This window comes from Syngnathus acus, chromosome 2 (genome assembly GCF_901709675.1).
Source record: "Syngnathus acus chromosome 2, fSynAcu1.2, whole genome shotgun sequence".
NCBI lineage: Eukaryota > Metazoa > Chordata > Actinopteri > Syngnathiformes > Syngnathidae > Syngnathus > Syngnathus acus.
This window is the reverse complement of record NC_051088.1, coordinates 6,015,159-6,030,004: the sequence shown is the minus strand read 5'-3', so window position 1 is coordinate 6,030,004 and position 14,846 is coordinate 6,015,159. Positions and strand designations below refer to the sequence as shown.

Genomic DNA, 14,846 nt, shown 5'->3' with positions numbered 1-14,846 from the left:
TGTTGTGTTTCTATGTTTATTTATTGTTGTGTACTGTTGTTGAATGCAGATTTTCTATTCTATTCTATTCTATTCTATTCTATTCTATTCTATTCTATTCTATTGACCAGGCTACTCGTCTAAACGCATGGAGAAAATATATTACAAAACCATAAAAAGGTTACAACACAGTAATTATATCAGTGTTGGTCATAATCGGTATTATGTCATTCTGACATAAATATAGCTTTACCTTATGTAAAAACAATCAAATATGTGTGTTTTTTGTTGAGATGATACAAAGCAAACAATGTGTCTTTTGTAACCTTGCTCCGACCTGTGATTAGCTTTTACTGTTTTACAATTAGTGCGACTGGTGAAGGCGTCAGCAGGGCAGAGGTGGGATGGCTACGCCCTTGAGATTAGGACTTATGATTGGCAATAAATGGAGCGAATCATTCTGAATCAAGTGATCTGCAGAATAATCTATTGATTTTCTGGTCTTTCGTACTTCTTTATTATTCTGTATCACCAGTATTGCAACATCAGGAGGAACCCACTGATGGATGGGATGCCTGTGCTGGGACTGTGGGGGCAGGCGGGCTGCTGTTTGCTAACACAGCCAAGGGTACTGCCTGGACACAGAATGAACTATTTTTAAGAGATTTTCATCTCTGACAGTCTTAACTATGGGATGAATCATATTTTAATGACTATGTTAATATTTTGTTTGTTAAAGTTGGTACAAGGCTTCAGTGAACAGACTGTGCAACAACACAGATAAGAGCAGATGGAGAATGAGAAATGAAAAAAGTCCTTAACTCATATAGAAATACACATTTTTAGATGAATAAAGGTAGATATAAGTCTAAATCAATTTGCTCTTAAAATTATAGGAAGGTCAACAATACTACAGCCAAATCTTGACTTTCCCTTTTTTAGTCTATCCAGTAGAAAGCTTTCAAAAATAATGTCTACTTTCTTTTTTATGTTTTGCATTGACAAAAGTTTTTATGAGAATATAATGGAGCACAACATCTGGTGAATCTGTGCACATTAGTTGCCATTACGATTGACCCTTTTGATTCTTATTATGTGCAACAGGATGTGTCACAAAACTGCTAATTGGCAATAATCGGTGTGTCAATAGATGGCGAGAGTGCAGAATTTAGATCAGGAATAATTTCAAATACAACCTACGTCAATCTGCCTTGCTTCAAGGAGCTTCATGCTTAGAATAATTTCCAGGAACGTATTGATGTATGGCGAGCTTTAGGAAAGGTGAGGGAAAACCCAAAGAGGAGGTGACGCTTGTGTTTCAGGTGTGAAGGTAAACAGGGTGTTGGAAGCATTGAATGCGACGCATTTGACATATTTGTTTCAAATGACAACATTTTTTGCTTTCAATTGAAAACATTCAGCAGTCATCCGTCAAGCCCATTTACAGTCAGCCACCCCTCTAGGATTTCAATAATAAAAACTCGGTCAAGTTTTGACAATGTGTCCACTGCATGCACCAACTGCACAAATTCACACTGAAATTTTAGTGCAATTTAGCAGCTTGCTGATTGACTACGAGGAGAATGAGAATGATTATAATTTAGGTGTTCTTCATTCAATGTGTTAAAAACTCTCTCTAAATATTCTGAAAACTTGTTTGCATGCCAATGCTGCTTACTATCCAGTAAAATGTCCATAGTGGACGGTCAGCGTGGGTGGAGTTCAGTTTGCCAAAGCTGACATGTTCTTCAGAACACATTCATGCTGAGAGGAAATCAACAGCGCCTCTGCTGCTTGCAGCCAAGTTGCGTGATTTAGTAGCATTTTTGCCTCAATTACTAAGATCTTAATCGATTATCATGCTCATCACTCACAAATGAATGAAAATTATTATTTCTCATTATTTGTACACAACGAATTAAAGTAATTTGATCTTTTCTTGTCTCATTTCCACACAGATTATGGTTTGATGATGCCAAATGAACCACATCTTCTGCAAAAAGCAGAGGTAATACTGAAGCCGTCAGACGGGAACCTCTCATGACCCCGAAAATCAGTATGTAAACATTATGAACCGAATCAGAGATATGTAGACTGGTTGGGTGAAGTCTCATCCACAATGTTCCAAAGCCAGGCCTTACTTGTACAGTATATCAAAAGCCATAAAAACACAAATTGATGCAAAAAGAGGATTATGTTGCAAATGCCAGGGGGGTGCAAGAGAATTTTTGCATGTTAAAATCATGTACGACCGCGCAAATCATTTAACCAAATTATTGGATTATTGTGAATAATTTTGCAAAGTTTCATTAGTAAACAAATAAAGAAGTCGTGCAAACTGTCGACATAAAATCATGTGCCATACAAGGTAGCCTGTCCTTAGTGAGATACTTCAACAGGTATGTTTGCAAAGAAACAATTTAGGATCAATGGTAACATTTTAGCCAAAAACGTCATGAAAAAAAACTGAGCGTGACACAACTTACTGTTGTGAAAGTCTTGCAATTCATGAATGTTCTAATTATACCGTGAAATGGCCTGATAAAAAAAAAGAAATACATAGTATTATATTGTTTTTCTGTCAGATCACTGTTGACAAAAATCACACCGTTAGTCTAAATTAGCGAAGCACTGTTTGCCAAAAATAAAATGCTACTTGATGCTCGACCTACTTGAGAGTTGATGCCAAGAAACTAACATGTTGCCAAATCTAACTCACCATGGACCTTTAAAAATTGTGCGTTGGAAACAACCGATCCAATTTTTGCACAAAACAACCGAACAAATTATGTTTTTTTTTTTGCAAAACAACCCAAATTCGGGTCAAATTTACACAATTTCCCAGGTAGGTCCAATTTTTAACCCAACAGTTTGAAGGGTACGTGCGCCATTAATCTACCTAATCATCAAGGCCAAAAACTAACCACATTGCGGTTAGCCGAGAGAGTTAATGACTTGTTAAAAATGAAGTGACTCAACATCTGGAAAATTGCTGGCTGTACTGGTAAACAGTTCCACACTTCTCACTCTGGTTTACAAATCCTAACCAAATTTCCAATCATTTTATTGCATTTATTTGGTTCGACACCTTGCATAAAGAATTACAAATACTTTTTATCAATACTTGAGGAAGTGCATGGCAGTTATTTTCTATTTCTGTGACATATTCTGATGTTCCAGTTGTTGTTGAGTTAGAATTGCAAACTATATATTGAGCAATATTTGACCATCACCAAGTTAAAATGAAAGAACAGCTTCCACTTTTTTGGAGACTTTCTTTGTGGGAAATTTAGCCCATTTATCCAGAAGAATATGACTAATATTACTAATATTTGACTTTGCATTTCAAATTTTTACATGCCACTGCTGGAGTGCAGTGAAAAATGTCACTAACGCACTTTATGAAAGGTGACAATCAGTAAAAAACACAGACTCAAAATGAAAACTGCAAGGATGGAGAAGTTGCTAAGGCTAGAGTAGACTATCCGTGTGACTGCGGCTCCTGACGTCACACGATTCACTTGACCGCACTTGAAGAGTGTGCGTGTGCGTGCGCGTGTGTGCTTGCAGCGAGTGTGTGGGGGCGTGTGTGTGCGCGAGAAAGAGAGAGAGAAAGAGGGAGCGAGACGTTTGGTTTAATTGCACTTTCTGAAGGCGGTTAACGTCTTTATTTTGTATGTTTTTATTATGTTGTTCTGTTTGTACTTTACTACACGGTGTTTTGTGTTTTCTTGAACAAAAACGTGATGGAAATTGTAGTGATTTTCTCATGCTGGAAAGGAAGTATGGCATTTCAATTCATTGTATTGAGGAAGACATAATTCTATACATGAATAAATTGAGTGATATTTGAACTAGGAAGTGCACAGAGTTATGAATTTGTTGCACATGCTGTTGACATGTTCATCTTACTTTCTTAGGGTGCTCTGGATGACACTGACGACATAAGAATAGTAGTGATATTTGCGAATATTAAGTAAATATGATTTGAAAGGCAAATTTTCATCCTTTTATTTTCTCATCGTTCTCAACTTCTACAGCGCAAAAGTGGGTAGCAAATCAACGAAATTGGAAAACCGTGCAGTCGTCAAAGTCAGAGAGAGTCCAGACCACTTTTTCCAAGTCACACCTTTGAAGCGACAAACTCAATTAAGGACTCCTCTTCCCACTTGGTTGGTCCCAGGGCATATCTTCCGAGCGACTCGCCTTAAACGAAATTAGAAAATACCAAAAATAAAACATTAAAACACCCCCCACCCCATTAATAATAGTAGTGATGATGCAAATAATAATAATATGACTATACTCCAGAAAAGGCGTCACTCACCGTCAAGGCACAAGGGTTGCTTGTAGTTTCAAGTGACGACAGGACGGCAAAGTCTACACAGGTAAGACTTTGGCTTTTCCTCCAACTCCTCTGCATGTTTCACCCCCCTCAGTGGAAGTACACGCTGAAGGCGACACGGGAGTAGACACTGCTTGGAAAGGAGGGAGGGGGGCTGTGTGGGACAGCTGAATTCAGACGCTTGACCGGGGGAGCCGCTTGCTTACCCTGCCAGCGGGGTTTCCAACGGCGACGGCGGCGACGACTGCAGCCGCGTGTGGAGGCTGCTGTCCTGCCTTCCCCCCTTCCTCTTTCCATTACCGATCTCAACACTCTTCCACCTCAAATTTACACGCTTTCATCCCAAACGAAAACTTCCAAAGCTGCAACGGCGTGCACAGGCTCGAGACACTCACTTCACATAAGTTGAGACGCTTATTGCAACTTTATTTGTTTTTGTTCGCTCTCAGCAGCATGAATTCAACTGACGCGGCATAATAAAAAATTCAAGTCAGCACAACGGCAATTATACTGGACATATTTTTTTAGGACGCAAAAAGTTTGCTTTTTTTGAGAAAAACTTACCATAAACAAGTACCAACCCTATCATTTACTGTAAATAGAGGAACTTCTATACATACGTAAGTGCATTAAGGGCTTGAAATGCGGAAGTTCTGCATTTTTTGTAATGAATTTTTTGTTGTTGTTGTTCCAAACAAACAGTGAGCATCGTCTTTTTTTTCTTCTGTAGTGTAATTATTCACTTTTGGTTAAATGGGATCGTCCCATCATTTATTGCCAATTAGGTCGGGAGTAAACACCTCTAAGAAACAGACTGTTTTTCATGAATGTTTACGCACCAGAGCACACACACTGTATCTGAAATGGTTATGATTTTCCGTGAGTTCCTGCTCTCAGTGGCTGACAGGCAGGTTTAATGACTTCCACCTCCTCTAAGACAAACAATCTGTTTAAAAACAGTGTGCATTACTCCTGCCTGTTTACTTAGTTGTTAGCGCTACATGATATGAGATTTAATTTCATACGCCTTTTTTTTGTTTGTTGCAAAAGGGTCACTGTTTGCTCAAACTGGCGTCTTGCCTGTGTTTGGTGCTATTCTCAAGTATGAAGATAAGCACAGGAATAGATGACTGGCACTTTAAACCCAGGTCTCTCATATTCTCGTCGGATCTTCCTCCTTTGCTAATTATTGTGTTGTTTTCAGAGCAAATATGTCATATCCATGGCGACCAGGCAGGTTTATTGTCTCTCTCATGCAATAGCTCACACAAGTAATTAATTATCCTTCCCCCCTCTCTCTTTTCCCTCCTGTCTTTGGTTAAACAGATCATTCATGGAAAGCCATCATCTTTATTAAAATGCCACAGCTAGTACAACACAAGGTAAACAATGAACGTTTTTCAATTTTACTATTTCAATGTCACTTGTTGTGCTTTGATTCTTTGTATACTGTACCCGATGTGTACTTTGGTGTGTATTTTCCCATCATGAGGCAGCTGTGCTGCATCCATTCATGCATGCAGAGCAAGCACAATTGCACACACACACATACACACACACACACACACACACACACACACACACACTGAAACAGGGCAACCTAAAACACATGTTTACGCAGGAAATCATCTAGAATTTTGTGTGAATTGCTTGCAAGCATAAACCAGATTAAAAGGTAAAATGACTTAGCTGGGGACCTCACGAGGTCACTGGCTGTAATGACCAGCTGCAGGTGAAAGTGACAAATACAAGTAGTCCACCTGCATTCTTTGCAGCTCGAGGGTTAGGTGTACCTTTGTCCCCCCCATTCCCCCCAATAAAAAAAGATATATATGATAAATTGCTCAGTGCTCCATCAGTGTGGAATGAGATGGCACGTGTGTTTTGCTGCATGGTCTGTCTTGAGCTGGACACCTTCCAGCCTTCACTGTCTGACTGGTGGCGCAGGTTCTCATTTCTCTTTAGCATTGATGTCACACAGCAATATCCATCTGTCAAACATACCGCCTCTTATTTTCCATCCTGTCTTTTGACCGCTCCCTGGCTCCCTTCCCTTATCCTTCCATGCCACTATTGGTGACATGACTTAAGCAAAGTACATCCATACTGATTTTGAACTTTTAATTTATTTTTAAATGTGTGAGACCCCACACTTGATGAGGAAAAACTTGGCAAGTGTGCGTTTTCTGCGTTTGTTTCTCATCGTTCTCAAAATGACCAATACAGATCACGCCGACAATTACGTCTCCTTACCCAAACAAGGTGTCTGTTGTAGTTTCAAGACTGGCCTGTGAGAGTTGAGAAGCCCTTCCTAGCTCATTTATTAATTACATTTTGTTTGCAAACTCCTCTCCTTAATATTTGTATTATGGGGAATAACTGTGGTGACCGCTCGACACGACCAATTGCTCCTCTATTCGCTTCCAAATTAGCTATCGTTCCCTTTCATATCACAATCAAGGAGTCCGTGGCTCAGCTGAACTCAGTGATCACACATTCAATTGCAGCAATTGTGCTAACTGTGAACAGGTTTAACTGTTGTGATTGCACAACAGTCTTTCGAGTTGTCGGGGGGAAAAGAATACATCTTATCACACAGCATACTTGCTCAGGATAATGCAAAGGCATCCAACAATTGGGCTGACTTTGATCGCAGGAGTTGAAAATAATTTGATCCGACTGTTGGTACGTATGTGTTTATAGCTGTTGTTCTGTGTGGCTATAAAATGTAACAAAAAGAAGTGTGTAGCTGTGGATGCTCCAATTGTTGTGCGATGCATTCATATTTCCCGTAGCCCTCTCAATCAGCGAGATGCCTCATGTCTCATAAGTACCCATCTGCGTGTAGGGGTGTGTAGAATTAAACCGTTGTGTATTGTGCCACTGTTTGACCTTGGCAGTGGACCCCTGTTTTTTTTAATGTCAAATAAGCATCAGCAATCCCATAGACCACTTGACAGGCTTCGGGAGTCATTAGTTTTCTTTCCCAGCTTATAAGCTTCATCAATTGCTCCTTTGTGTAATGATTTTGTATACAAATTCACACAAGCAAATTGTTTGGCCTTGTAAAAATATACTGCCATCAAGATATGCTAGCTTATGCACACATTTTTTTAAATCATCGCAATTGTTTTTATTTTAGTATAGAAGAAATTTGCTTTCTGCATGCTTGATTAGACAGTAGAAAAATCCAATATAATTGAGGTTCAAGGTGAATTGTTATCCCTCATTTGTGACTGAAGAAAAAGTCCTCAGCTAAATAAACAAAACACGGACAAACAGCAACAAGGACTCGAAATATAAATATTGATTACGCTCCGAAGATCACGGCTGGAAGTTTTTCTTGTCCATTTGTTGTCTGCCTTTTCAATACATTTGAGAGCAGGGGGAGAGAAGGAATAGAACAACTGAGGAAGAAAGACGAGACATTTCACAGAGTTGAGAAAGGGACATACTGCCCCTTTCTTAGCTCATTATCATTCCTAATAAGTCTTAAGGAAAGAAAGAGCATTGAGTGTAAATGCACGGTAATCCTTCCACTGTCCAAGGTTAGTAGAGACGTCAGCACAGACGCACCATTCCCAGCTGGCCACTTTAGGACCAGAGGAGCACAGTTAAGGATAGCTGTTCAAGGAGAAAACGAGGGCATTTAGACACTGGGTTAAGGTTATGCCCAAGCTTCTCAATGGCAATGCACCAGCTGGCATGCAGTCAGGTCTTTAAAACACCCATTTTTGGACATATTAAGTCAAGCTACCACGTGAGATTTAAAAGACACGTTTAAGAGGCAAATGGGGGAGTTTTGTTTTAAGTGGAGTATTGAACTTAAAGGAACTTCCTCCCCCTGCACTTTTCATGTAGACCAGCAACAGGCAATAAGATGAATTGGCGGTACTAGACACCAATTAACCCATTTAGGAAATTGCCGCTCACTTGTAGCAGTTGTTCAACCATGTTGCTTTGACGGAAAGCCAATGCAGTCTTTATTTATACATTCCACATCACTCTTCTGAGCTCCAGTGTTCTGTCAATTTGTGTTTTCTACATAGGTTGGCTAATATTGCGTGGTATCCATGTGTATTAATCAACTTGGGTGTTAATCTTAATCCACATTGGTAAGAGGGTGATTTGTATGTGTAGTAGAACAGTGAGTGGTTTTGCTGTTACATGTCAAGATGTGTTTTTAAAGTTTAAAGTACAGTAATGTGAAAAAAATATTCACACATTTGTGAAAGAGTTGTCTTATATCCTCTGTAAGAATGGGACAGACGCTAAGGGTAAATAGAACTGGAGCTGGTAGTGTAAGTCGAGTTGGAGTTGCCGTTTGTCTTGCACAGTGCAATGCCAGCTGTGTGCCTTTCTGTCATGCAAGGAAGGATGAATTAGCCTCAGTCAGATGTTAATAGACCTTTGCTCACCATTTTGTTCTTTTTTTTTTTAGTACCTTTTAAAGGTTATTCCCTGCAACATTTCAGCATCGTTTGCTCACTCTCAGGTGTCACAGTGTCTGAATTATTGCCTTAGCTGCTCTCATGGATTTGACTCTACCAGGACCGTCTTCATCACCGTTTTCTTTATCAGTCTGCATTTTGGTTGCTGCTTATTTTGCTCCATTGCTGTCCTCTCCCCCAGTTAACTCTCCAAACACCTCCTGGGAGCCTTGGGTGGCAGAGAGCCATCACCATGGTGATCTGAACACAGATTCCCTGCACACCGGTCCATTGTGACGGCCGTGTGTTGAGGTGAGATGGAACAAAATGTCACAGCAACAGTTTTTTTTGGGTGTGTTTTTTGTTTGTGCCTGATTACTCAGTGGGATTGCGCTGGGATCCAAGGGCTGACAGACGACGAGTTAGAGAAACACGTTTTATTTTATATTCCCTCCCTCCTGTAAGAGAAGAATCTGCACAAATAAACACATTGTTATTTTTAGTAGGGAAAAGCAACTTTGATTTGATGTTTGAGTCAAATTATATATGTTGCAAAATATGATCAGGGTCATAACTTCACAAATGCAAAACTGTTTACCAATAGCAAAAGAAACTCAACCCGTTAATTGTCCTGCAGCACATGCATCAAGAAGCTATTGAATATTCCGGCTTTGCTCAATCACACGAAACCAAACAAAATCATGATAATGCCCACCACCCCCCAGTGTGTGAATTAAGGTAACGGGCCAGAACCATGCGCAAAAAAGCATAGAGTGTAACACTGTTCTTCCTTTGGCCCAAATGTTATTTCACCTGTGACTTGCCGCAGTTGTAAATAAGAACTTGTTCTTAATTGTTTGCCTGGGTAAATAAAGGCTAAATAAAAAAATAAATACAATTTTTTTTATTCAGGGTAATTACTACCCATTGTACATACACACAGTTTAACAATTGAGGATTGGGAGATATATAAAGTACAACAAAACACCAAGATGCGACTTTAATGAATGATAACAGCTGTTTTAATGCCATTCAAAGACTTGGGGTTAAAATATTTTGCACACAATTATTTTTAAAAACAAAATTAAATAAAATCATGTACAGTATATGCAGTTTTCCTTTAAACTGATTGTTATGGCAACTTAGCCTGGGGGTATATGAAAAAAAAACCCTACTATTTTCTATCAGCATCAGTCCTGATGAAATATATACAACAAACATTCTGCTGTTTTACAATGCGATCAGGTTGTAAGAGATGAAAACATTCCATCCATTTTCTATACTGCTTGTCCCAATGGGGGTCGCAGGTGTACTGGAGCCTATCCCAGCAGTAATCGGGCAGTAGGCGGGGGACACCCTGAACCGGTTGGCAGCCAGTCGCACGGCACACAGAGACGAACAACCATCCGCACTCGCACTCACACCTAGGGGCAATTTGGAGTGCTCAATTGGCCTACCATGCATGTTTTTAGGATGTGGGAGGACACCGGAGTGCCCGGAGATAACCCACACGGGCACGGGGAGAACATGCAAACTCCACACAGGGAGGGCCAGAGGTGGAATCGAGCCCGTACCCTCCTAACCGTGAGGCGGAAGTGCTAACCAGTGCCCACCGAACCGCTTGAAAACGTTTGAAAAATTCGTATTTTTAGAAAATCCATATTTGTACACTCCTAAATTTCTGTGGAAACAGTCTCTTATGCCTTGTCTGCAGGTAGCAATTCATAGCAAGCTCAGTTTTGTTCCTCTTGTTCAAAGTTGCTGCTGCTTCGGAGTTAGGATCAGTAAAATACATTGGGAACCCCTAAAGTAGAATGCCCCAAAGTCATACAAATTAGAATTCAAACAACTTGTCTGAAAAAAATGTCACATCTTGTGTGTTTTCAATTCAATGAGTAATAAAGAGGAAACGTTTGTTGATGAATGAATACATTTATTTGTTTCAAACATGCAAACTATACATCATCAATCAAATGAAGACAAATAAAATAACAAGCAAAAACAAGGTGAACGTCATTTAAATTATGACTTAAATGTATAAATACTAGGTACAAACATTATACAATCTACTGCGCAAATTGGTGACCTAAAGCAAGAAATGTATTTGTGCGGTCGCAAGTCTCAAGTCAACGCTTTAAGTTTAAAGCTACAGATTTCAAATGTACACTGGAATCTGGTCTTTTTCCAGACAAAAGTTGTTTCTCTGGCACAATTTTTATAGTGCTTCGCACACCCACAAATCCTTATTGGCACAGTATCTTGTGATATTTCTGCAGATAGCAGGTCATAGCAGACAAAGCCTTTTTTGCCCAGTTTAACTCTTGTCTATTGGCTCATGATGATCAGACAGTATTGCCCTTTGAGCTCTTGCTTGACACTGACTTTGACCTGTCGTGATCCAAACCGCGTGCCATTGGCTACTGATGTTAGAGTGGAAAAGGTTTGGATAGGTAATGTGGCATTGACGAGATGTAGCAGGTTATGCCCTCAACCCTGAAGAGGATGTTGGCTGTTATCATAACAGGTACAGAGTTGCCCTCAGTCCCTGGGGGCGGAAAGGAAGTTTGACCTGTAACAAAGGGCGCGGTATGGGATTCAAACACACCCGAACAAACCCTAACATCTGCCACAATGGCTGGGCATCTTGCTCTCTGAGGGCAGGAGATGCCCCATGACTTATGACATCAAGTGATCTTGGTAGCCTCATCAAAACTTTTGCGTCTAGCAGGATGCAATGTTTACTTTAGCAAGTGGTTTTATGCATCAAGTCTCATTAATGTTTGTTACTGCACAATAGCTGCCAAGTGTGTTCATGCCAAGTCTGTAAGAGTAATAAGCTCTTTCAGTCACATTCGATCCCCTAGTAGGTGCAAAGATGTCGTTCCTGAGAGATTCTTTTATGTTTGGAGACCTCGCTTGCTTCATTGATTGCGATCGCCACAGCAGCAACTTGTAGTCTCAGTTTGATCTCCACTGTTGCATGGCATCAGGCACACTCTTGGCAAAAGATGAAAATGTTTTTTTAGTGTTTATTATAATACAACTTGCCAGAAGGGACTCTTTGCTGTTCTCCTATTGCAGCTCCAGCAATTAGCAAATTGATTTGAAGAACTTGAACACACCTCCTTGGCTCGTATCTCCTCATTCTTGGACAATATTGCTGCGCCGTGGGACAATGTAAATATTTAAAGGGGAACCCTTGGTAAATCTCAATAAATGACTAACGGGCACAGCAGCTGTTTCTTGCGAACGGTCCAAGCCAATTTTCTAAACTATGATTAAAGAAAAGTTTTGGATGATTTAAATGTGCCATATCCTGTAGGCCTGCCACTTCCAAAGAAGACCACAGTGATTATTGAACCCTCCATGCCAGGCCTGCTCCCGTCCCTTTGGATCTATTAGTTTGAAATCATTTAGGCGATGACTCTTTGAAAGTGGCGGTCATTCTGGGATATCATGTTCAAAATGCCACAAAGACCTCTCTTTTATGCACAAACTCTAAGTAAAACTGGTTAACCTCCCCAGCCCCAAGCTGCACAGGGAAAGGCTTGGTAGCAATTTGGTGGATAATCAAATTGCATTTTAAATAGCGTTTAAAGATGACGGGGGTCTGCTCACAGTGGCGCAAATTGGGCTTGAATAAGATGCTCAGAGGAACAATGCAGGAAAACTCACATCAAAACACGCATGCTGGATTTACCGTTTTAAAGACTTCAAATAACTTTATTTAAAAAGACCATCAGATTTGTTGTCATGCATGCAGGAATACTGTTTTTCTTTTAATTATGCTCTTGCTAAGTGGCATTTTCTTTACAACGTGTCATTACAATCTCACCGGTTGAGGAAGAAATGCTAATGAGACATGGTTTGTTAACGGTTGTAGTACCTTGGAAACATTTTACTCTTAATTTCAGATTTTGGCTCTGACAGAAATGGCAAACTGGGTGGAAAATGTTGTCAACAGTGATTCTTGTCTGGAAAAATCTATGCTTCCAAGCTGTCCCCCCACATTTGATTTACACCATTAAGTTCTATTCAGCCAGTTAAATTGTCTATTCACATTTCACACAGCATTCCAGTGCATATTAGTGACATCCTGTTAGCAGAAAACAGCAAACTGACACCCCCCAAAAAATTGGAAAACAGGCCTGAATCGCTTTTCCCTAGAACAAGCAAGAAGCTCAATTCCTATGAAATGAGAGAATTGGATTAAACTTGAACTCCTCATGACCTTTTATCCACAATTTGTGTTCCTCATTCAACTGGATGCCTCAAATAGTTGTTTTCATCTCACTTGGACCATGTTTCATGTTGAATTTGACACTCAAACAGACCAATGCAGCCAAAAAAAGTACATATGCACGTTCATAGCATTAAAGGTGAAACAATGTAAGTATACAACAGAGGTGGCTAGCAACAGGCGACTAAGTTTGTTCTATTGCATCTACTTTTATCGTTTTGGCTGAATTGGATAAATTGTTCTTGTCAGACAAAACAGAACAAAAAAACAAAAATGTAGTAGAACAGGGGTGTCAAACTGTGGCCCGCGGGTATAGTGTAATTATATTAAATTCTGAATCGACTTTGTGTCAATACTAAAATTACTATACATTGTCTTCACGAATAGAGATGTTGCTAGAAAGTTTTATTACCATTCATCTTTTTAACAAACTGAACAGTTTTTACTCGTCTCTGATTTCAAAACTAGTTATTCATCAGTTTATTGTGTAGACCAGGGGTCACCAACCTTTCTTAAACCGAGAGCTACTTCCTGGGTACTGATTAAGGCAAAGGGCTACCAGTTTGACACACACTTCTGAAATAGCCAATTTGCTCAATTTGGCTTTCACTATGTGTTATTATTGTCATTTCCAGTTCACATGTAAGTGTGATTTTAACAAGAATAGCAAAAATACAGTCAAACCTTGGTTTTTGACCACAATCCGTTCCAGAAGGCGGTTCGAAAAGCGATTCGGTCGAATTCCGAATCTATTTTTCCCATTACAAATAATGGAATTTTTAAAAATCCGTTTCAAGACAAAAAAACCCCTGCCTTTATAAGCATTTTTTCATTTGCGCATATTTGTCCGATTGCGCAACTGCAGCGCACCGTCGAACGCGCAACGGTAGCGCTTCGCCCACCGCGCAATGCACCGCGCTGGTCGCATTATTGTGACAGAGCCGTCGCTAAAATTTAGAAAATGTTTTTAAAATCCTGATGTACTTTCCAAAATTTAAGTGGACCTCAGTGCGCAGGGAGCTTAATTTGGTTCGATTGCGCATTGCTTTAAGAGCGTCTTTGTGTTTTAGGATGGCTTTACTGCTCCCACTTGCTTTCTTTGGAGGCATGATTAGGGGTTAATATAATCCCCAAAGTAACGAAAATACAATAACAACGGAGTCAGTCGGCATCCGGGCCGCGCGGTCGGGTTTTCTCGGGTCCTCCCGGCTCATCTCGCGATGTTCGACCTCCGAATTTTGTTCGACAACCGAAGCAACAACAATTTTTTTGTTCGAATTCCGATTTGTTCAAGAACCAGGACGTTCGAAAACCGAGGTTCGACTGTAAAATAAATAGATGCAGTTCACTGACAAGTGCCGCTATTTGAGCTAATTTTAAAACAGTCCTGCGGGGGACTCATGCGGTCCTCACGGGCGACCTGGTGCCCGCGGGCACCGTGTTGGTGACCCCTGGTGTAGACTATACTGTATATCAGGGGTACCCAAGTTCGGTCCTCAGAAGCCCCTATCCAGTTTTAGATGCATCCTTACTGCAACAAACCTGATTCAAATCATCAGGATCATTATCAGGCTTTTCCAAAGCTTGCTGATGAGCTGATGATTTAAATGAGGTGTGCTGTCGTAGGGCTGCACCTAAAACAGGCTGGATAGGGCCTCTTGAGGAGCGGAGTTGGGCACCCCTGCTGTATATATTATCAGACGTTCATATATTTATTTGGGTTGACAGTCATAATGGCCCTCCGAAGGAAATTATGACTATGATGTGGGCCCACGACAAAAATGAGTTTGACACAGAACTTGTATCTTTATAATTAGGAAATTCTATTTGGTAGTGACACTACTTTTTTCAA

At 40.2% G+C, this 14,846-nt stretch overlaps 2 long non-coding RNA genes across 2 annotated transcripts; one reads left to right on the top strand and one right to left on the bottom strand.

Annotated features, from left to right (window-relative positions):
* Nucleotides 1-3,026: 3,026 nt before the first annotated feature.
* On the bottom strand, nucleotides 3,027-4,930 carry LOC119118104. The gene is made up of 3 exons (XR_005096649.1): nucleotides 4,531-4,930; nucleotides 4,307-4,454; nucleotides 3,027-4,185 (listed from the first exon to the last, which is right to left on the bottom strand). It is a non-coding gene; the product is annotated as an uncharacterized LOC119118104 (long non-coding RNA).
* Nucleotides 4,185-10,674, top strand: LOC119118109. Its single transcript, XR_005096650.1, has 4 exons — nucleotides 4,185-4,367; nucleotides 5,651-5,706; nucleotides 8,957-9,066; nucleotides 10,227-10,674. It is a non-coding gene; the product is annotated as an uncharacterized LOC119118109 (long non-coding RNA).
* Nucleotides 10,675-14,846: the final 4,172 nt, after the last annotated feature.